Genomic DNA, 24743 nt, shown 5'->3' with positions numbered 1-24743 from the left:
GATTACGAGTCCTGCGTTAGCCTTAAAAAGCAGCGTTGAGAGGTCCCAACGCTGCTTTTTAACGCCCGCTGGTATTACGAGTCTTGAAATGACAGGCTCACCGCTCACTTTTTTGGCCAGACTCGAAAATACCGCAAATCCACTTACGTCAATTGCGTATCCTATTTTTTCAATGGGACTTGCATAACGCCGGTATTACGAGTCTTCCAAAAAGTGAGCGGTACACCCTCTCCTGTCAAGCCTGGTACCGCATTTTAAAGTCAGTAGTTTAGAGTTTTATGGTCTAACGCCGTAGTATAAAACTCTTAACTAAAGTGCTAAAAAGTACACTAACACTCATAAACTACCTATTAACCCCTAAACCGAGGCCCCCCCACATCGCAAACACTATAATAAATATTTTAACCCCTAATCTGCCGAACCGGACATCGCCGCCACTATAATAAATATATTAACCCCTAAACCGCCGCACTCCCGGCTCGCAAACATTAGTTAAATTTTATTAACCCCTAATCTGCCGTCCCTAACATCGCCGCCACTATATTAAAGTTCTTAACCCCTAAACCTAAGTCTAACCCTAACCCCCCCTAACGTAAATATAATTTAAATAAATCTAAATAAAATTACTACAATTACCTAAATTATTCCTATTTAAAACTAAATACCTATAAAATAAACCCTAAGATAGCTACAATATAACTAATAGTTGCATTGTAGCTAGCTTATGGTTTATTTTTATTTTACAGGCAACTTTGTATTTATTTTAACTAGGTAGAATAGTTATTAAATAGTTATTAACTATTTAATAGCTACCTAGTTAAAATAAAGACAAATTTACCTGTAAAATAAAACCTAACCTAAGTTACAATTACACCTAACACTACACTATAATTAAATTAATTAAATAAATTAACTAGAATTAAAAACAATTAAATACAATTATCTAAAGTACGGAAAAAAAAAAACACTAAATAGAAAATAATCAAATAAGTACAAGATCTTTAAAGTGGCATACGAACCTCAAGATGAGGCCTAACTAATGATCTATAAAGTGACATAAGAACCTCAAGATGAGGCCTAACTAATGATCTGTAAAGTGACATAAAAACCTCAAGATGAGGCCTAACTAATGATCTATAAAGTGGCATACGAACCTCAAGATGAGGCCTAACTAATGATCTATAAAGTGACATAAGAACCTCAAGATGAGGCCTAACTAATGATCTGTAAAGTGACATAAAAACCTCAAGATGAGGCCTAACTAATGATGTGTAAAGTGGCATAGGAACCTCAAGATGAAATCTAACTAATGATCTGTAAAGTGGCATAAGACCTCAAGATGAAGCCTAACTAATGATCTGTAAAGTGACATAAGAACCTCAAGATGAAGCCTAACTAATGATCTGTAAAGTGACATAAGAATCTCAAGATGAGGCCTAACTAATGATCTGTAAAGTGACATAAGAACCTCAAGATAACTAATGATCTTTAAAGTGGCATAGGAACCTCAAGATGAAGCCTAACTAATGATCTGTAAAGATGAAGCCTAACTAATGATCTGTAAAGTGACATAAGAACCTCAAGATGAGGCCTAACTAATGATCTGTAAAGTGACATAAGAACCTCAAGATAACTAATGATCTTTAAAGTGGCATAGGAACCTCAAGATGAAGCCTAGCTAATGATCTTTAAAGTGGCATATGAACCTCAAGATGAGGCCTAACTAATGATCTATAAAGTGACATAAGAACCTCAAGATGAGGCCTAACTAATGATCTGTAAAGTGGCATAGGAACCTCAAGATGAAATCTAACTAATGATCTGTAAAGTGGCATAAGACCTCAAGATGAAGCCTAACTAATGATCTGTAAAGTGACATAAGAACCTCAAGATGAGGCCTAACTAATGATCTTTAAAGTGGCATAGGAACCTCAAGATGAGGCCTAGCTAATGATCTTTAAAGTGGCATACGAACCTCAAGATGAGGCCTAACTAATGATCTATAAAGTGACATAAGAACCTCAAGATGAGGCCTAACTAATGATCTGTAAAGTGGCATAGGAACCTCAAGATTAAATCTAACTAATGATCTGTAAAGTGGCATAAGACCTCAAGATGAAGCCTAACTAATGATCTGTAAAGTAAACAATATAACAGTAATTTCAAATAACAGTTGTCCAATCTCAGAACATATAGTGAAGTAACATATTATACAATTTTTGCCTTCCTAGTAGTAAACCACACTAACATCGCATAGTTGTTCATGCTGGATTCCTTTCCCAAATGGGGAGGATCAATTATTTCTAATATATTCGTCCCACATTGCTTGTAACATTACAAAACTTTCAGTATTCCCTTTTTTATAAACTGAGTATTCCTCCAATTCCAGCAACTCAGTGACCTTGTTCCTCCACATCGTCAATGAGGGAACCTCTCTAGATTTCCACATTTTGGCTATAAGGGTTTTGACACTGTTGGTAAAAATCCTAAATATAGGGAGAAGTTGTTTGGAAGGAAGATGAGTGGTTTTATTTAATAACCATATTTGGGGATCTGGAGGTATAGTTATTTTGAAAATATGTTCAACTTCACGTATTACTTTATACCAGAAGTGGTTAAGCTGGGAGCACCACCACCACATGTGGCCCATACCGCTTCCTACGTGGCCGCATCTCCAGCATCTATTACTGAGCTTGGGGTATAAGCGATGGAGCCTACGGGGAGTTAGGTACCAACAATGCAAGATTTTGTAGTTTGTTTCTAAGATGGAGGAAGAGGTAGAGGATTTTTTTGTGTTTAAAAATATGTTAGTCGCTGTTTGGGGGAGGATGATGATTCCTAGCTCTCTTTCCCACATTTCGATAGAGTATGGTAAGTTACCTGGGGAGGGGTGAGTGAGAATTTTGTAAATAGTGGATAATGAGTGTTTAACTGGGGAACTTGAGAGGTATAGTTTCTCAATGTTGGTTGGAATGCGAACCATGTTATTTTTATTTTTGTGAGTGTATATGTAGTTATGCAATCTTCTATAAGAGAACCAATTTCCTGCCCAGTCAAAGCCTTTCTCTATTAATTGGTCTTGTGTGCATATTGTTTCATTGATGGTGACGTGGTAAATAAGTGTGTCCTGTAGCACCGGAGCAAGAGAGTTCAAATTAATTAGGGAAGATAAAGAGAAATCTGGATTATGGAGTAGAGAGGTTAGGGGGCCCGGATTAGAGGAGATGTGTGGGAAATGTATTGAGGCCCAACTCCAACGGGAAGTGGTTTCTTTTGTAATTGGATTGGCGATGGACTTAATTTGCTCTTGGAAGTCAGACCTCCAGCATAAGTTATTTAATGGTATTTCAGGTCCTAGATGTTTTTCAAGGCGAACCCATCTCCTCTGTGTGTCTCCCACCCTCCAGTCAAATATCCTCTGTAGGAATATCGAAGTTCTGTATGCTTCTAAATTAGGTATTCCCAGTCCACCATGAGATCTTGATAAGGTCATGGTGTTTTTATTAATTCTCGGTGGGGGTTTTTGCCACACGTATGAGCTAAATAGGTTTTGCATCTGGGGTAGATATTTAGGAGGTAGAGGAATCGGTAGCGCTTCCATGATATAGAGGAGTCTAGGGAAGATATTCATTTTTAAAGTATTAATTCGTCCCCACCAATTTAGTTTCTTTGAGCTCCAGGAGGACAGGTCTCTCGTGATTGTTGATTTAATTGGGAGGAAGTTAGCTTGAAAGATCTTATTGATCGAGTCAGTGAGGTATATGCCTAGATATTTCATGGGAGCCTTACACCATTTAAAGGGGCAACTATTTTTAATTGAGTTGAGCGAGTCCACCGGTAGACAGAAGCCCATTATTTCAGATTTGTTCTGGTTAATCAGGAAGTTTGTTAGGTTATGAAAGGTGGAGAATTCCGTCAATAAAGGGGGGATGGAGTGTTCCGGGTTAGTTATTGTGAAGAGGATATCATCGGCGAAGAGGGATAACTTATAAGTTTCCTGTCTTACTGTTATTCCTGTAATCTCTGGGTTATTTCTAATCTTGGCGGCTAGGGTTTCAATGAGGAGTGCGAACAGTAAGGATGAGAGAGGACATCCCTGGCGCGTTCCATTGTTTATATCTATGGGGGGGCGATAAAGAGCCGTTAACTAATATACGGGTACTAGGTGATATATATAACGCGAATATTCGCTTCAGGGTAATTGAGCTAAAGCCAAATGTTTCTAGAGCTGCCCTCAGGAAGGACCAGTTGACCCGGTCGAAGGCCTTTTCGGCATCTGTAGATATTACTACGGAAGGGATGTGTGTGTTTGTGATGTGCCAGATTAGATGTAGGTTGCGAACTGTGTTGTCTCTCGCCTCACGTCCAGGCACAAAGCCCACCTGATCGTTATGTACTAGGTTAGGGAGGAACTGGTTTATACGATTCGTTAGTATTTTCACAAAGATCTTTAAATCAGTATTGATAAGCGAGATCGGGCGGTAGTTAGATATTTGTTCTGATGATTTACCAGGTTTAAGTATTATTGAGATGTGTGCCTGGAGTGAGGACGGAGAGAACTTCCCGTTAGAGTCTATACTCTGATAATATCTTAAAAGGTATGGTGACAATATTTCTTTGAATTGAGTATAATAGGAGTTGCTAAAACCGTCAGGGCCCGGGGCCTTACCTGAGGGGAGAGAGGAAATAGCTTCTAGAAGTTCTTCCTCGGATATTGGGGCATCTAGAGTTTCATTTTGTTCTGTAGTTAGCCTAGGGAGGTTTAGGTCCGATAGATAGTCTGCTATGTCGGCTGGGGTGGGATCATCCATGCCTCGTCTAATATTATACAGTTTGTCATAATAATCTGTGAATGCTTTCATGATGTCAGCAGTAGTCGATTTCAAGTCACCGGTGGTTCCGCGTATTTTCATTATATATTGTCTATTTGTTCGTCATTTAAGTTGTCTGGCCAGCATTCTCCCCTGTTTGTTGGCTCCCTCATAATATATTTTTTTAAGAAACAGGGCTCTTTTTTTTGTTTCGGTACCTAGATAAATGTGAAGTTGATCTCGTTTATGACTAAGGCTTTCTAGTAGTGAGGTATTGGTGGGGAATGTTTTATGTAAAGTCTGTAGCTTATCTATATCTTCTAGTAGGGAGTTAAGGTAATTGTTCTGTTGTTTAATCTTGGCAGCTTTTATGGCAATGAGCTCACCTCTAATTACGCATTTGTGAGCGTTCCAGATGTTATGTATGTTTGTGTCGGGAGTATCATTCCTAAGAAAGTAGTCGATTAACGATTTCTGGATCTGGATGTAAGTCAGGGGATCTCTGAGAAGGGAATAATCAAATCTCCAGCAAGTATTGGAGGGCGACGAGGTAGGCCAATTAAGGTGGCAACTGATTTTGGCATGGTCTGACCAGGTAATAGGGTAAATGTCAGTGTAGGTAACATAAGATAAACTGTTGACGTCTGTGAAAAAGTAATCAATTCTGGTATATAAGTGGTGTGGGTTTGAGTAAAACGTGAAATCTTTGTCGTCAGGGTGGTGTAAGCGCCAAGTGTCATGCAAAGCCAATTGTGAGAGGGTTAATTTGATTTGTTTAAGTGTTTTGTTTGGTACCGAGGATGTACCTGTAGAGCAGTCCAGTGCTGGGTCTAGTGCAAGGTTGAAGTCTCCACCTAATATTAAACTGCCTCTAGATATTTCAAGGAGTTTTTTGTTAATCTGGAGAAAGAAGGGGGATGGGTCAACATTGGGGGCGTATATGTTTGCCAGCATTACCAGTTTATGAAATAGGAATCCCACTACTATTATGTATCTACCCTCTTTGTCCTTATGTGTTGAAATTACCCAGAAAAGGCAATTTTTTGTTCAATAATATCCCAACCCCATTATGCTTGGTAGTGTGTGATGAGAGGAAGACCTCTCCAAATTTTTTTAGACCGGCTTTGGATTCAAATCCCCTTTTAAAGTGGGTCTCCTGAATAAATAAGATATCTGCTTTTATTCTCTTATAATCCCGTAGTGCCAACAATCTTTTATATGGGCTGTTAAATCCATTTACATTGTGGGAAATTAACTTTATATTTTTCTCCTGTGTGGTTTCCATACTGTTGGATAGATTTGGATTAGTGTAGCATGAAGTCTGTCTGAAAGTATAACACAGTCTGAGATTGGAACACAATAGTAAAATGAGCACAAGTCAACAATAAAAGTAACATTGCATACATATTTTGAAAAACAAGAAAACATATTAACCAGAACATACGTAATTAGTGTACGAAACATTCTAACATACACCTTACTAGGGGGGAAGAAATATCGCCTAACTAACTCTCAAGTTAGTATTATATTATTTATATCTTGGAGGAGACAATAGAGGTATATCGAGATAGTTAACTGGAAGGACAGTCAACTAGTTGTTTTATTCGTTTATGTATTTATTTATTTACTTGCTCGCCTTGAGGAGCCGTGTGATTTTAGTTGAGTGGGAGGGAGAAAAAAGGGGGAGCACAGGTAAGGGAAGCAAGTTACCCACTATAGGTTATAGGTTCTGGGGAGTATACTGCTGAAGTGTATGCAGTTCTATTTTCCACTGTGGTGTTATCAATAAGAAAAAAGGGGAACTATAGGTTTGTGCACTGGTTAAATGTTTAAGTCAGGGGGTAATGCACGTGCTTTTTAGAAACCTATAATGCTTTTCTTAACCTGTGGTAGTTCACCCTTGGAATAACTGCAGTATGCTTTGTTAGATACATTTCTATTCTTAATGAAAAACATCTTTAGAACTTACATCAAGTTTAAATCTATACAGTATATTACCGCATTGTGTGTTGTATCCCTTCCCTTTATAGGCAGAGTCTTCTTGTGAACTGTGCCTTGTCAGGCAGGCACTGAAACGCACACGTGTGAAGGAAACTGACTGCTATTATTTCACAGTCAAAAAAGTGTTGTTTTTTTTAAATGTACACTACTGTTACACCAGATATGAGTTGCACTGGGGTGACACTGTGCCCTGGCAGGCAGGCACTGAAACGCACACGTGTGAAGGAAACTGACTGCTATTATTTAACACAGTCAAATTTCTAGTTTTTTTTTTTAATGTACACTACTGTTACACCAGATATGAGTTGCACTGGGGTGACACTGTGCCCTGGCAGGCAGGCACTGAAACGCACACGTGTGAAGGAAACTGACTGCTATTATTTCACAGTCAAAAAAGTGTTGTTTTTTGTTAAATGTACACTACTGTTACACCAGATATGAGTTGCACTGGGGTGACACTGTGCCCTGGCAGGCAGGCAGGCCCTGAAACGCACACGTGTGAAGGAAACTGACTGCTATTATTTCACAGTCAAAAAAGTGTTGTTTTTTTAAATGTACACTACTGTTACACCAGATATGAGTTGCACTGGTGTGACACTGTGCCCTGGCAGGCCCTGAAACGCACACGTGTGAAGGAAACTGACTGCTATTATTTCACAGTCAAAAAAGTGTTGTTTTTTTTAAATGTACACTACTGTTACACCAGATATGAGTTGCACTGGGGTGAAACTGTGCCTTGGCAGGCAGGCACTTAAACGCACATGTGTGAAGGAAACTGACTGCTATTATTTAACACAGTCAAAAAAGTGTTGTTTTTTTAAAATCTACACTACTGTTACACCAGATATGAGTTGCACTGGTGTGACACTGTACCCTGGCAGGCAGGCAATGAAACGCACACGCGTGAAGGAAACTGACTGCTATTATTTAACACAGTCAAAAAAGTGTTGTTTTTTTTAAATGTACACTACTGTTACACCAGATATGCGTTGCACTGATGTGACACTGTGCCCTGTCAGGCAGGCCCTGAAACGCACACGTGTGAAGGAAACTGACTGCTATTATTTCACAGTCAAAAAAGTGTTGTTTTTTTTAAATGTACACTACTGTTACACCAGATATGAGTGGTGGCACTGGGCAAGTGGGCACAGTATACGCTGTGAGCCTGACACACACGCTGGCAGGCAGGCAACTGCAATTAGATTACACAGGAAAAAAAAAAAAAAAAGCAGACTGATGTTCTAGCCCTAAAAAGGGCTTTTTGGGGTGCTGTCCTTACAGCAGAGATCAGATGAGTCCTTCAGGACTGTAGTGGACACTGAATACACTAGCCTAGCTATCGATTTCCCTATTAAATCAGCAGCAGCTACACTGTCCCTCCTCTCACTAAGAATGCAGCTTCCGAATGAATCTAAAATGGATGCTGTCCAGGAGGTGGGAGAGTCTGGGAGGGAGGGTCTGCTGCTGATTGGCTGGAATGTGTCTGCTGACTGTGAGGTACAGGGTCAAAGTTTACTCAATGATGACGAATAGGGGACGGACCTAACATCGCATATGTTCGCCCGCCGCGGCGAACGCGAATATGCTATGTTCGCCGGGAACTATTTGCCGGCTAACTATTCGCAACATCACTAGTCCCTAGTCATTATTGTACCATTATTCTGCTTTAGCTACTAAATACAAGTTGTCTCTAGTCATTATTGTACCGTGATTCTGTTATAGCTACTAAATACAAGTTGTCCCTAGTCATTATTGTACCATGATTCTCTTATAGCTACTAAATTCAAAATGTCCCTAGTCATTATTGTTAACAAAGGAGAGACAGAAAAGACAGGGGCTTAAATAGCACTCATCCTTACTAGATAATAGTAATAGTAAATATAAAAATTATATACTTTAATATTTAAGGTTAAAATAGGGTAAAACACCCCTAATATATCCTAAACCCACTACCATAGAAAACAATTAGCAAAAAATTAAAACCAAACTAACAGTCACTTTTCTGTTTCCTGGCCGATAGCGGGAAACGTCGGCGTCAGGTGGCTGAAGTGACTGTATAGTATGGAGTAAAGTAATCTTAAAACAAACGCGTTTCGGCTAATCCATAGCCTTTCTCAATGCTGTACTTCACAATGTAAAATGTTTAAGCCGAAGCTCAAGCGTGTGTGGCCTTATATAGCGGTTTGTAACTTAACGACCAGCCAATCAGGAGTGTCTAGAAGGAAACACCTACATATTGTCCAATCGTAGTGTGACACTAGAAACGTCTTCTGTTTTGGCTGCTATGTGTGGTTAAGGAGTATACCTTCGGTCATAACATACACGCTCATTGGGTGACTTGAAAAAGATAGCTCAGAAGCCCAATTTTATGGCAACAATATAACGATCACATTGTAACTTCTGGGTAACAGAACTTATATACTAAAAAGAACGAACGAATTTCAATGAACCACTATTATGTAACATAGCAATATTTAGTAAATAAATTCGTTACGATCGTGTTCTGTATAATACCCCGGTGTGATTATCTTAACAGAAAAAAGACCAATCTAAACACAGTGATCCATCAATACACACTGATAATATCCCCAGGATAATATCCCAAATCGGAATTACGTGTTTGATTCCTGAGTACTTTATATTGTTATAAGTGTGGCATATTGTGTGTGTGAATTTGAATTGGGTTTCAGGTTAGATGGTAAATATTAAGACTGTAATCGTATACATATGCAATGGTGTCAGTATACAACCTTATAACTTATTTGTAATAGAATATTGATCAAAGCTAAACAAATTGTTTCCTACTTTATACAGTCATATGAAAGAATGTATGCTCACAATTCTCCTCATAACTATATAAGTAATAATGGTTCAATCATGGCAATATTAAAATTATTACATTTACCTTCAATAGACTATGTATGTATGTGGGAAAATAAGGTATATGTTTGCTATGATCATAAATTCCGTTTTTTAAAAAGTATATATAGTGTGTTGTGACTGACATATGCATTATGTGTTGTCATTATGGGTTTTCTGTCAAAAAGATACAAGCATACCCATAGTGGACTAGGTTGCCATAATTCAGAAGGGGCAAATGGTTATCTTAGGGTCACCCAATTTAGATATACACCCAATAATTATTATACTCATTCATACCATTGGGTATGACGGTATTCAGATTAAAAACCCACTTGGTTTCCATCTGTAATAATTTATTCTCAGTACTTCCCCCTCTTATTCCAGGCTTGAGTCGTTCCAAGCCCCAACATCTTAAAGCATTGGTCTTCCCATTATGGGCATGTAGAAAGTGTCTTGCGACACTTGTTATTTGTTTATGTTTATCCACATCCCTCTGGGCAGTCCTTATATTACTGAGATGTTCTGTAATACGTGTTCCCATACTTCTTGTTGTCATACCAACATAAAATAAATTACAGCTACAAGAGATACAATAGATGACATTAGTACTCTGGCAGTTGATATGTTGTCTGATTTTACACGTATTCCCAAATCTATCGACTATTGTTTGTTTTTTAACCATATGCTGGCATACTGAGCAATGCCCACACGCGATAGAGCCTTCATAAATAGGTGATTTTTTAGCATTTCTGTCATAATGGCTTGTTATGAGTGTATCTTTGATATTGCTAGCTCGCCTATACGTTAATAGAGGTCTATCTGGTAGCAATGGTTTCAATAGTTCGTCTCTGGTAAGGACATGCCAATGCTGTTTTAAAATGTTGGTAATTTGGTCACTTTGTGTGGAATATGTAGTGATACATCGGAGGGGAGTATTATTCTCTTTAACTTTCGGGGTTAATAACTCTCTCCTATCCTTTAGCAGTGCTCTGTTATAGGCTTTAGCCAATGATTTTCTAGAATAGCCTCTTTCAAGTAGTCTTTTTCTTAGATCGTGTGCAGCTTTTTTGAAACTATCTAGTGTACTACAATTTCTACGTAGGCGTGTATATTCTCCCATGGGTAACCCTTTAATTGTGGCAGGATGGTGGTAACTGCTTGCATGTAGTATATTGTTAGTAGACGTGGGTTTTCTATATGCATTAGTTTCAATTAAGTTGCCTTTCTTGTGGATAGTAAGATCTAGAAATTCTACTTTTGATTTTTGTATAGTAGATGTTAAATATAATCCAAAAGGATTATCATTCAGAGTATCTATGAAATCTATGAGGAGGTTTTCAGGGCCATTCCATATGAATAGAATATCATCTATATATCTGGACCAGTGGGAGACATGTTGAGTGAAGTGTTTTAGATTTTCATTAAACACTACTGTTTCTTCCCACCAGCCCAGATATATATTCGCATATGTCGGGGCACACGAAGTGCCCATGGCCTTCCCACATATCTGCAAATAGAATTTATCATCGAATACGAAAAAGTTGTGGGTTAATATAAATTCTATCATATTCTGCAGAAATTCTTTAACCTCCTCACTCATATTGGTGTTTTTGTTTAAGTAGTATGATACCGCTTTACACCCCCAGTGTGTTTTTATACTGGTGTAAAGCGATTCAACATCACATGACACCAATACAGAGTTAGTTTCAATATTGATTTCATTGATTTTGTTAAGTAGATGCATTGTATCTCGTGTATAAGATGGTAAAGAGTCTACAATGTATCTTAAACGTGCATCTACATATTTGCTTGCTTTTTCTGTGAGGGAGCCGATCCCAGACACTATCGGCCTCCCTGGTGGCTTGTGCATGTCTTTATGTATTTTTGGCAGCAAATATAATGTGGCTGTTTTTGGATCTTTAATTTCTAGAAATTTAAATTCCTTTTGATCAATGATTCCATTAGTGAAGGCGGAATGAATAAGTGTATTATAACTATTCAAAAACATGTCTGTAGGATTACACAGAAGTGCCTTATAGTTTGAAGGATTGTTTAGCTGGCGCAATGCTTCCTCACGATACATTGTATCAGGCCAAATGACAATGTTACCTCCCTTATCACTATTTTTTATTTGTATTCCTTTCATATCTTTGAGTTGTTTTAAAGCTAAACATTCACCCTTTGTCAGGTTTTGATTGGTGCCTCCATCATTATCTTGTATTTCTAAAATATCTTGACATACTAAATTGAGGAAGGTTAATGTATTGTGTGACGTAGTGTTAGGGGGTACAAATTTTGATTTTGCTTTGAGGATTTTGCGCCAGCTACTATTTTCTTCTTCAGAGGTAGTACTAATGGTTTCATCTAAAAGGGCAATTAAATCATTGATAGCCACTTGATCACTGGCATTCAGTGGCGTCACTAGGGTTGGTGTCACCCGGTGCGGTAAGTCATGGTGTCACCCCCCCCCCCAGAAAGCAGACAAACACAAAAACACAGGCAAACACACATACAAACACTCAGACACACTTAAAAACATACTCAGATGCACACACAAACACTCGGAAACACACTCAGACACACACACAAAAACACACACACAAAAACACTGAGACACACAAAAACTCAGGCACACACATACAAAATATGTAAACTGCACTGCATTAATTATGAAGCTCATGCCTAGAGCTGCTCCCTGGCTCAGCAGAACATCAAATGAAAGATAAACAGAGCACTCTAAAATAAATCACTGAAGAAAAGATTTAGCCGCGCAAACTATGAAAATTCTGCTCTCTGACTCTGTTCCAAGTCTGTCAGTGCACAGCCCTGGGCCGCATGTCACTGAGCAGTGAGCACAGATAGGCAGGCAGGTTTAGGCTAGCAGCGCAACTTTGCAAGCCCCACGGCACACCCACAACATTCATAGTGAAATTGGGCAGGGGAGGAGCAAAGTACAAACAAGCAAAAGCCGCCGGGAAAACTATTTGTTGAAATTGCAGCACTGGCTCAAGGGGCAAAAAAATTGTGTGTCTACAACTTCCCAAGTCCCACTAATGTTCACAAATTCCAGCCTCTAATAAAATAATCTATGCATCTCAACATTGTATTTCTTTGAATTTCAATAAAATTTAAAAAAAAAAAAAAAAAAAAAATTTTTTTTTTTTTTTGGTGTCACCCCCTGGAGGGTGTCACCCGGGTGCGGCCCGCCCCCCCCCGCCCCCCCCTAGTGACGCCACTGCTGGCATTTAAGGAATTCGATTCAGAGTTATTAAAGTATTTTTTCAAAAGAATTTTTCGAGTAAAAAGGTGTATATCTTTAATGGCTTCGAATTTGTTGAATTTTGGTGTGGGTATAAACGACAGGCCTCTTTTAAGGACTGATATCTGATCATTAGTAAGAGTTAAATTGGAAAGGTTGATAATATTTAATTCAGGGCTCTCTACTTCTTCTTGTGTTGTGGTTTGTAATTGAACCTGACTTGTCTCCTGGTTCTGGGTTTTGTGCTTGCGGCCCCTTCGTGTTCTATGCCTAAAGGGATGTTTGTATTGTTCACTTTATGAGGTACAATTCTATTTTTTAGGATGGTTTTGGGTAGAGTTTCACCATCAGATATTTCTGCATCAGTGCTATCTCCTTCCTTATCAGAATTGTCTATATCTAGACTCGCTGTTTTGTTCTGACCCCATGTATATATTGTATCTGAGGAATAGTCATTGAGGTCTCTGTCAATTTTGCGTTCTTTTCTTTCAGAGATATAACGTGCAAATTTCTCAACCTCTCCCTTAGTTTTATTGTAAGACTTTTGAAATTCCTCATTACATTCATATTGTTTGAGTTCATCATATAATTTCGATATTCCCTCATTAATCTCATTTAGCTTGTCTAGTTCATGTTCTGTTAAATACCCCATCAATTTAAGTGAGCATTCAGTTAGAGCACTTTCCCATTTTAATTTGAATTCAGGTTTATAATCACTGAAAGAAGGAAACAATTTCAATCTTAGACCTCTAGGAATGACATTGTTGTCTTTATAAAAATTGTACATTCCTATATTCCACTGTTTTTTAATTTGTTTCCTTCTAAATTTCTTTAGATCTTTTAGAGAATCAAACCATTCCATGATGTTATTATTTTCAATAGTACTTTTGTTTTTTAACTCTGAAGAAAGATTGGTTATATCATTAGTCCATTGTAGCATTTCTGCTCCTAGATCAAAAGAGGCCATAGTTAGGAGTTATTTATGTGTGTGCTCAAGTTAAAAAAGAAAAATGTGAGTGCAATTCTCACATCGATAATGCAACAGTTTAGAAGAAATGTTAACTGGCACTACACACATATGCTAAGTAAGGAAAAAAATCTGTAACACAGATTCCGGTGCTGTCCCTTTAAAGTGAATATTAACAAAGGAGAGACAGAAAAGACAGGGGCTTAAATAGCACTCATCCTTACTAGATAATAGTAATAGTAAATATAAAAATTATATACTTTAATATTTAAGGTTAAAATAGGGTAAAACACCCCTAATATATCCTAAACCCACTACCATAGAAAACAATTAGCAAAAAATTAAAACCAAACTAACAGTCACTTTTCTGTTTCCTGGCCGATAGCGGGAAACGTCGGCGTCAGGTGGCTGAAGTGACTGTATAGTATGGAGTAAAGTAATCTTAAAACAAACGCGTTTCGGCTAATCCATAGCCTTTCTCAATGCTGTACTTCACAATGTAAAATGTTTAAGCCGAAGCTCAAGCGTGTGTGGCCTTATATAGCGGTTTGTAACTTAACGACCAGCCAATCAGGAGTGTCTAGAAGGAAACACCTACGTATTGTCCAATCGTAGTGTGACACTAGAAACGTCTTCTGTTTTGGCTGCTATGTGTGGTTAAGGAGTATACCTTCGGTCATAACATACACGCTCATTGGGTGACTTGAAAAAGATAGCTCAGAAGCCCAATTTTATGGCAACAATATAACGATCACATTGTAACTTCTGGGTAACAGAACTTATATACTAAAAAGAACGAACGAATTTCAATGAACCACTATTATGTAACATAGCAATATTTAGTAAATAAATTCGTTACGATCGTGTTCTGTATAATACCCCGGTGTGATTATCTTAACAGAAAAAAGACCAATCTAAACACAGTGATCCATCAATACACACTGATAATATCCCCAGGATAATATCCCAAATCGGAATTACGTGTTTGATTCCTGAGTACTTTATATTGTTATAAGTGTGGCATATTGTGTGTGTGAATTTGAATTGGGTTTCAGGTTAGATGGTAAATATTAAGACTGTAATCGTATACATATGCAATGGTGTCAGTATACAACCTTATAACTTATTTGTAATAGAATATTGATCAAAGCTAAACAAATTGTTTCCTACTTTATACAGTCATATGAAAGAATGTATGCTCACAATTCTCCTCATAACTATATAAGTAATAATGGTTCAATCATGGCAATATTAAAATTATTACATTTACCTTCAATAGACTATGTATGTATGTGGGAAAATAAGGTATATGTTTGCTATGATCATAAATTCCGTTTTTTAAAAAGTATATATAGTGTGTTGTGACTGACATATGCATTATGTGTTGTCATTATGGGTTTTCTGTCAAAAAGATACAAGCATACCCATAGTGGACTAGGTTGCCATAATTCAGAAGGGGCAAATGGTTATCTTAGGGTCACCCAATTTAGATATACACCCAATAATTATTATACTCATTCATACCATTGGGTATGACGGTATTCAGATTAAAAACCCACTTGGTTTCCATCTGTAATAATTTATTCTCAGTACTTCCCCCTCTTATTCCAGGCTTGAGTCGTTCCAAGCCCCAACATCTTAAAGCATTGGTCTTCCCATTATGGGCATGTAGAAAGTGTCTTGCGACACTTGTTATTTGTTTATGTTTATCCACATCCCTCTGGGCAGTCCTTATATTACTGAGATGTTCTGTAATACGTGTTCCCATACTTCTTGTTGTCATACCAACATAAAATAAATTACAGCTACAAGAGATACAATAGATGACATTAGTACTCTGGCAGTTGATATGTTGTCTGATTTTACACGTATTCCCAAATCTATCGACTATTGTTTGTTTTTTAACCATATGCTGGCATACTGAGCAATGCCCACACGCGATAGAGCCTTCATAAATAGGTGATTTTTTAGCATTTCTGTCATAATGGCTTGTTATGAGTGTATCTTTGATATTGCTAGCTCGCCTATACGTTAATAGAGGTCTATCTGGTAGCAATGGTTTCAATAGTTCGTCTCTGGTAAGGACATGCCAATGCTGTTTTAAAATGTTGGTAATTTGGTCACTTTGTGTGGAATATGTAGTGATACATCGCAGGGGAGTATTATTCTCTTTAACTTTCGGGGTTAATAACTCTCTCCTATCCTTTAGCAGTGCTCTGTTATAGGCTTTAGCCAATGATTTTCTAGAATAGCCTCTTTCAAGTAGTCTTTTTCTTAGATCGTGTGCAGCTTTTTTGAAACTATCTAGTGTACTACAATTTCTACGTAGGCGTGTATATTCTCCCATGGGTAACCCTTTAATTGTGGCAGGATGGTGGTAACTGCTTGCATGTAGTATATTGTTAGTAGACGTGGGTTTTCTATATGCATTAGTTTCAATTAAGTTGCCTTTCTTGTGGATAGTAAGATCTAGAAATTCTACTTTTGATTTTTGTATAGTAGATGTTAAATATAATCCAAAAGGATTATCATTCAGAGTATCTATGAAATCTATGAGGAGGTTTTCAGGGCCATTCCATATGAATAGAATATCATCTATATATCTGGACCAGTGGGAGACATGTTGAGTGAAGTGTTTTAGATTTTCATTAAACACTACTGTTTCTTCCCACCAGCCCAGATATATATTCGCATATGTCGGGGCACACGAAGTGCCCATGGCCGTCCCACATATCTGCAAATAGAATTTATCATCGAATACGAAAAAGTTGTGGGTTAATATAAATTCTATCATATTCAGCAGAAATTCTTTAACCTCCTCACTCATATTGGTGTTTTTGTTTAAGTAGTATGATACCGCTTTACACCCCCAGTGTGTTTTTATACTGGTGTAAAGCGATTCAACATCACATGACACCAATACAGAGTTAGTTTCAATATTGATTTCATTGATTTTGTTAAGTAGATGCATTGTATCTCGTGTATAAGATGGTAAAGAGTCTACATAATGCATATGTCAGTCACAACACACTATATATACTTTTTAAAAAACGGAATTTATGATCATAGCAAACATATACATTATTTTCCCACATACATACATAGTCTATTGAAGGTAAATGTAATAATTTTAATATTGCCATGATTGAACCATTATTACTTATATAGTTATGAGGAGAATTGTGAGCATACATTCTTTCATATGACTGTATAAAGTAGGAAACAATTTGTTTAGCTTTGATCAATATTCTATTACAAATAAGTTATAAGGTTGTATACTGACACCATTGCATATGTATACGATTACAGTCTTAATATTTACCATCTAACCTGAAACCCAATTCAAATTCACACACACAATATGCCACACTTATAACAATATAAAGTACTCAGGAATCAAACACGTAATTCCGATTTTGGATATTATCCTGGGGATATTATCAGTGTGTATTGATGGATCACTGTGTTTAGATTGGTCTTTTTTCTGTTAAGATAATCACACCAAGGTATTATACAGAACACGATCGTAACAAATTTATTTACTAAATATTGCTATGTTACATAATAGTGGTTCATTGAAATTCGTTCGTTCTTTTTAGTATATAAGTTCTGTTACCCAGAAGTTACAATGTGATCGTTATATTGTTGCCATAAAATTGGGCTTCTGAGCTATCTTTTTCAAGTCACCCAATGAGCGTGTATGTTATGACCGAAGGTATACTCCTTAACCACACATAGCAGCCAAAACAGAAGACGTTTCTAGTGTCACACTACGATTGGACAATACGTAGGTGTTTCCTTCTAGACACTCCTGATTGGCTGGTCGTTAAGTTACAAACCGCTATATAAGGCCACACACGCTTGAGCTTCGGCTTAAACATTTTACATTGTGAAGTACAGCATTGAGAAAGGCTATGGATTAGCCGAAACGCGTTTGTTTTAAGATTACTTTACTCCATACTATACAGTCACTTCAGCCACCTGACGCCGACGTTTCCCGCTATCGGCCAGGAAACAGAAAAGTGACTGTTAGTTTGGTTTTAATTTTTTGCTAATTGTTTTCTATGGTAGTGGGTTTAGGATATATTAGGGGTGTTTTACCCTATTTTAACCTTAAATATTAAAGTATATAATTTTTATATTTACTATTACTATTATCTAGTAAGGATGAGTGCTATTTAAGCCCCTGTCTTTTCTGTCTCTCCTTTGTTAATATTCACTTTAAAGGGACAGCACCGGAATCTGTGTTACAGATTTTTTTCCTTACTTAGCATATGTGTGTAGTGCCAGTTAACATTTCTTCTAAACCTAGTCATTATTGTACCATGATTCTGTTATAGCTACTAAATACAAGTTGTCCCTAGTCATTATTCTACCATGATTCTGTTATAGCTACTAGATACAAGTTGTCTCTAGTCATTATTGTACCATGATGCTGTTGTAGCTACTAAATACAAGTTGTCCCTAGTCATTATTGTACCATGATGCTGTTATAGCTTCTAAATACAAGTTGTCTCTAGTCATTATTGTACCATGATTCTGTTATAGCTACTAAATACAAGTTGCCTCTAGTCATTATTATACCATGATTTTCTTATAGCTACTAAATACAAGTTGTCTCTAGTCATTATTGTACCATGATGCTGTTATAGCTACTAAATACAAGTTGTCCCTAGTCATTATTGTACTATGATTATGTTATAGCTACTAAATACAAGTTGTCTCTAGTCATTATTGTACCATGATTCTGTTATAGCTACTAAATACAAGTTGTCCCTAGTCATTATTGTACCATGATTCTGTTATAGCTACTAAATACAAGTTGTCTCTAGTCATTATTGTACCATGATTCTGTTAAAGCTACTAAATACAAGTTGTCCCTAGTCATTATTGTACCATGATGCTGTTATAGCTACTAAATACAAGTTGTCTCTAGTCATTATTGTACCATGATTCTGTTATAGCTACTAAATACAAGTTGTCTCTAGTCAGTATTGTACCATGATTCTCTTATAGCTACTATGATACAAGTTGTCTCTAGTCATTATTGTACCATGATGCTGTTATAGCTACTAAATACAAGTTGTCTCTAGTCATTATTGTACCATGATTCTGTTATAGCTACTAAATACAAGTTGTCTATAGTCATTATTGTACCATGATTCTGTTATAGCTACTAAATACAATTTGTCCCTAGTTATTATTGTACCATGATTCTGTTATAGCTACTAAATACAAGTTGTCTCTAGTCATTATTGTACCATGATTCTGGTATAGCTACTAAATACAAGTTGTCTCTAGTCATTATTGTACCATGATTCTGGTATAGCTACTAAATACAAGTTGTCTCTAGTCATTATTCTACCATGATTCTGTAATAGCTACTAGATACAAGTTGTCTCTAGTAATTACTGTACCATGATTCTGTTATAGCTGCTAAATAGAAGTTGTCTCTAGTCATTATTGTACCATGATTCTGTTATAGCTACTAAATACAAGTTGTCCCTAGTCATTATTGTACCATGATTCTGTTATAGCTATTAAATACAAGTTGTCTCTAGTCATTATTGTACCATGATGCTGTTATAGCTTCTAAATGAAAGTTGTCCCTAGTCATTATTGTACCATGATTCTGTTATAGCTACTAAATACAAGTTGTCTCTAGTCATTATTGTACCATGATTCTGGTATAGCTACTAAATACAAGTTGTCTCTAGTCATTATTGTACCATGATTCTAGTATAGCTACTAAATACAAGTTGTCTCTAGTCATTATTCTACCATGATTCTGTAATAGCTACTAGATACAAGTTGTCTCTAGTAATTACTGTACCATGATTCTCTTATAGCTACGAAATACAAGTTGTCTCTAGTCATTATTGTACCATGATTTTGTTATAGCTACTAAATACAAGTTGTCTCTAGTCATTATTGTACCATGATTCTCTTATAGCTACGAAATACAAGTTGTCTCTAGTCATTATTGTACTATGATTCTGTTATAGCTACTAAATACAAGTTGTCCCTAATCATTATTGTACTATGATTCTGTTATAGCTTCTAAATACAAGTTGTCTCTAGTAATTACTGTACCATGATTCTTTTATAGCTACTAAATACAAGTTGTCCCTAATCATTATTGTACCATGATGCTGTTATAGCTACTAAATACAAGTTGTCTCTAGTCATTATTGTACCATGATGCTGTTATAGCTACTAAATACAAGTTGTCCCTAATCATTATTGTACTATGATTCTGTTATAGCTACTAAATACAAGTTGTCTCTAGTCATTATTGTAGCATGATTCTTTTATAGCTACTAAATACAAGTTGTCTCTAGTAATTACTGTACCATGATTCTTTTATAGCTACTAAATACAAGTTGTCTCTAGTCAGTATTGTACCATGATTCTGTTATAGCTACTAAATACAAGTTGTCTCTAGTCATTATTGTACCATGATTCTCTTATAGCTACTATGATACAAGTTGTCTCTAGTCATTATTGTACCATGATTCTGTTATAGCTACTAAATACAAGTTGTCTCTAGTCATTATTGTACCATGATTCTGTTATGGCTACTAAATACAAGTTGTCTCTAGTCATTATTGTACCATGATTCTTTTATAGCTACTAAATACAAGTTGTCTCTAGTAATTACTGTACCATGATTCTGTTATAGCTACTAAATACTAGTTGTCTCTAGTCATTATTGTACCATGATTCTGTTATAGCTATTAAATACAAGTTGTGTCTAGTAATTACTGTACCATGATTCTGTTATAGCTGCTAAATAGAAGTTGTCTCTAGTCATTATTGTACCATGATGCTGTTATAGCTACTAAATACAAGTTGTCTCTAGTAATTACTGTACCATGATTCTGTTATAGCTGCTAAATAGAAGTTGTCTCTAGTCAGTATTGTGCCATGATTCTCTTATAGCTACTAAATACAAGTTGTCTCTAGTCATTATTGTACCATGATGCTGTTATAGCTACTAAATACAAGTTGTCTCTAGTCATTATTGTACCATGATTCTGTTATAGCTTCTAAATCCAAGTTGTCTCTAGTCATTATTGTACCATGATTCTGTTATAGCTACTAAATCCAAGTTGTCTCTAGTCATTATTGTACCATGATTCTGTTATAGCTACTATATACAAGTTGTCTCTAGTCATTATTGTACCATGATGCTGTTATAGCTACTAACTACAAGTTGTCCCTAGTCATTATTGTACCATGATTCTCTTATAGCTACTAAATACAAGTTGTCCCTAGTCATTATTGTACCATGATTCTGTTATAGCTACTAAATCCAAGTTGTCTCTAGTCATTATTGTAGCATGATTCTTTTATAGCTACTAAATACAAGTTGTCTCTAGTAATTACTGTACCATGATTCTGTTATAGCTACTAAATACAAGATGTCTCTAGTCATTATTTTACCATGATTCTGTTATAGCTACTAAATACAAGTTATCTCTAGTCATTATTCTACCGTGATTCTGTTATAGCTACTAAATACAAGTTGTCCCTAGTAATTATTGTACCATGATGCTGTTATAGCTACTAAATACAAGTTGTCTCTAGTAATTACTGTACCATGATTCTGTTATAGCTACTAAATACAAGTTGTCTCTAGTAATTACTGTACCATGATTCTGTTATAGCTGCTAAATACAAGTTGTCTCTAGTAATTATTGTACCATGATTCTGTTATAGCTACTAAATACAAGTTGTCTCTAGTCATTATTGTACCATGATGCTGTTATAGCTACTAAATACAAGTTGTCCCTAGTCATTATTGTACCATGATGCTGTTATAGCTACTAAATACAAGTTGTCTCTAGTAATTATTGTACCATGATTCTGTTATAGCTACTAAATACAAGTTGTCTCTAGTCATTATTGTACCATGATGCTGTTATCGCTACTAAATACAAGTTGTCCCTAGTCATTATTGTACCATGATTCTGTTATAGCTACTAAATACAAGTTGTCTCTAGTCATTATTGTATCATGATTCTGTTATAGCTACTAAATACAAGTTGTCCCTAGTAATTATTGTACCATGATTCTGTTATAGCTATTAAATACAAGTTGTCTCTAGTAATTACTGTACCATGATTCTGTTATAGCTGCTAAATAGAAGTTGTCTCTAGTCATTATTGTACCATGATTCTGTTATAGCTACTAAATACAAGTTGTCTCTAGTCATTATTGTACCATGATTCTGTTATAGCTACTAAATACAAGTTGTCCCTAGCCATTATTGTACCATGATTCTGTTATAGCTACTAAATACAAGTTGTCTCTAGTCATTATTTTACCATGATGCTGTTATAGCTACTAAATACAAGTTGTCTCTAGTCATTATTGTACCATGATGCTGTTATAGCTACTAAATACAAGTTGTCTCTAGTAATTACTGTACCATGATTCTGTTATAGCTACTAAATACAAGTTGTCTCTAGTAATTATTGTACCATGATTATGTTATAGCTACTAAATACAAGTTGTCTCTAGTCATTATTGTACCATGATGCTGTTATAGCTACTAAATACAAGTTGTCTCTAGTAATTACTGTACCATGATTCTGTTATAGCTGCTAAATAGAAGTTGTCTCTAGTCAGTATTGTACCATGATTCTCTTATAGCTACTAAATACAAGTTGTCTCTAGTCATTATTGTACCATGATTCTCTTATAGCTACTAAATACAAGTTGTCTCTAGTCATTATTGTACCATGATTCTGTTATAGCTACTAAATACAAGTTGTCTCTAGTCATTATTGTACCATGATTCTGTTATAGCTACTAAATACAAGTTGTCTCTAGTCATTATTGTACCATGATTCTGTTATAGCTGCTAAATACAAGTTGTCCCTAGTCATTATTGTACCTTGATGCTGTTATAGCTACTAAATACAAGTTGTCTCTAGTCATTATTTTACCATGATGCTGTTATAGCTACTAAATACAAGTTGTCTCTAGTAATTACTGTACCATGATTCTGTTATAGCTGCTAAATACAAGTTGTCTCTAGTCATTATTGTACCATGATTCTGTTATAGCTTCTAAATCCAAGTTGTCTCTAGTCATTATTGTACCATGATGCTGTTATAGCTACTAAATACAAGTTGTCTCTAGTCATTATTGTACCATGATTCTGTTATAGCTTCTAAATCCAAGTTGTCTCTAGTCATTATTGTACCATGATTCTGTTACAGCTACTAAATACAAGTTGTCTCTAGTCATTATTGTACCATGATTCTGTTATAGCTTCTAAATCCAAGTTGTCTCTAGTCATTATTGTAGCATGATTCTTTTATAGCTACTAAATACAAGTTGTCTCTAGTCATTATTGTACCATGATTCTGTTATAGCTACTAAATACAAGTTGTCTCTAGTCATTATTGTAGCATGATTCTTTTATAGCTACTAAATACAAGATGTCTCTAGTCATTATTGTACCATGATTCTGTTATAGCTACTAAATACAAGTTGTCCCTAGTCATTATTGTACCATGATTCTGTTATAGCTACTAAATCCAAGTTGTCTCTAGTCATTATTGTAGCATGATTCTTTTATAGCTACTAAATACAAGTTGTCTCTAGTAATTACTGTACCATGATTCTGTTATAGCTACTAAATACAAGATGTCTCTAGTCATTATTGTACCATGATTCTGTTATAGCTACTAAATACAAGTTGTCCCTAGTCATTATTGTACCATGATGCTGTTATAGCTACTAAATACAAGTTGTCCCTAGTCATTATTTTACCATGATTCTGTTATAGCTACTAAATACAAGTTATCTCTAGTCATTATTCTACCGTGATTCTGTTATAGCTACTAAATACAAGTTGTCCCTAGTAATTATTGTACCATGATGCTGTTATAGCTACTATATTCAAGTTGTCTCTAGTAATTACTGTACCATGATTCTGTTATAGCTACTAAATACAAGTTGTCTCTAGTAATTACTGTACCATGATTCTGTTATAGCTGCTAAATACAAGTTGTCTCTAGTAATTATTGTACCATGATTCTGTTATAGCTACTAAATACAAGTTGTCTCTAGTCATTATTGTACCATGATGCTGTTATAGCTACTAAATACAAGTTGTCCCTAGTCATTATTGTACCATGATGCTGTTATAGCTACTAAATACAAGTTGTCTCTAGTAATTACTGTACCATGATTCTGTTGTAGCTGCTAAATAGAAGTTGTCTCTAGTCAGTATTGTACCATGATTCTCTTATAGCTACTATGATACAAGTTGTCTCTAGTCATTATTGTACCATGATTCTGTTATAGCTACTAAATACAAGTTGTATCTAGTCATTATTGTACCATGATGCTGTTATAGCTACTAAATACAAGTTGTCTCTAGTAATTACTGTACCATGATTCTGTTATAGCTACTAAATACAAGTTGTCTCTAGTAATTATTGTACCATGATTCTGTTATAGCTTCTAAATCCAAGTTGTCTCTAGTCATTATTGTAGCATGATTCTTTTATAGCTACTAAATACAAGTTGTCTCTAGTCATTATTGTACCATGATTCTGTTATAGCTACTAAATACAAGTTGTCTCTAGTCATTATTGTAGCATGATTCTTTTATAGCTACTAAATACAAGATGTCTCTAGTCATTATTGTACCATGATTCTGTTATAGCTACTAAATACAAGTTGTCCCTAGTCATTATTGTACCATGATTCTGTTATAGCTACTAAATCCAAGTTGTCTCTAGTCATTATTGTAGCATGATTCTTTTATAGCTACTAAATACAAGTTGTCTCTAGTAATTACTGTACCATGATTCTGTTATAG

The 24743-nt window shown here is 35.9% G+C and overlaps 1 protein-coding gene across 1 annotated transcript in view; it reads right to left on the bottom strand.

Moving 5' to 3' along the window:
* Positions 1 to 24743, bottom strand: part of TMEM8B (transmembrane protein 8B) — a 156389-nt gene that overhangs the window by 113798 nt on the left and 17848 nt on the right. The window lies entirely within an intron of this gene.

Source organism: Bombina bombina, chromosome 2, assembly GCF_027579735.1.
Source record: "Bombina bombina isolate aBomBom1 chromosome 2, aBomBom1.pri, whole genome shotgun sequence".
Classification (NCBI taxonomy): domain Eukaryota; kingdom Metazoa; phylum Chordata; class Amphibia; order Anura; family Bombinatoridae; genus Bombina; species Bombina bombina.
The sequence above is the reverse complement of the archived record's forward strand: the minus strand, read 5'-3'. Positions and strand labels throughout refer to the sequence as shown.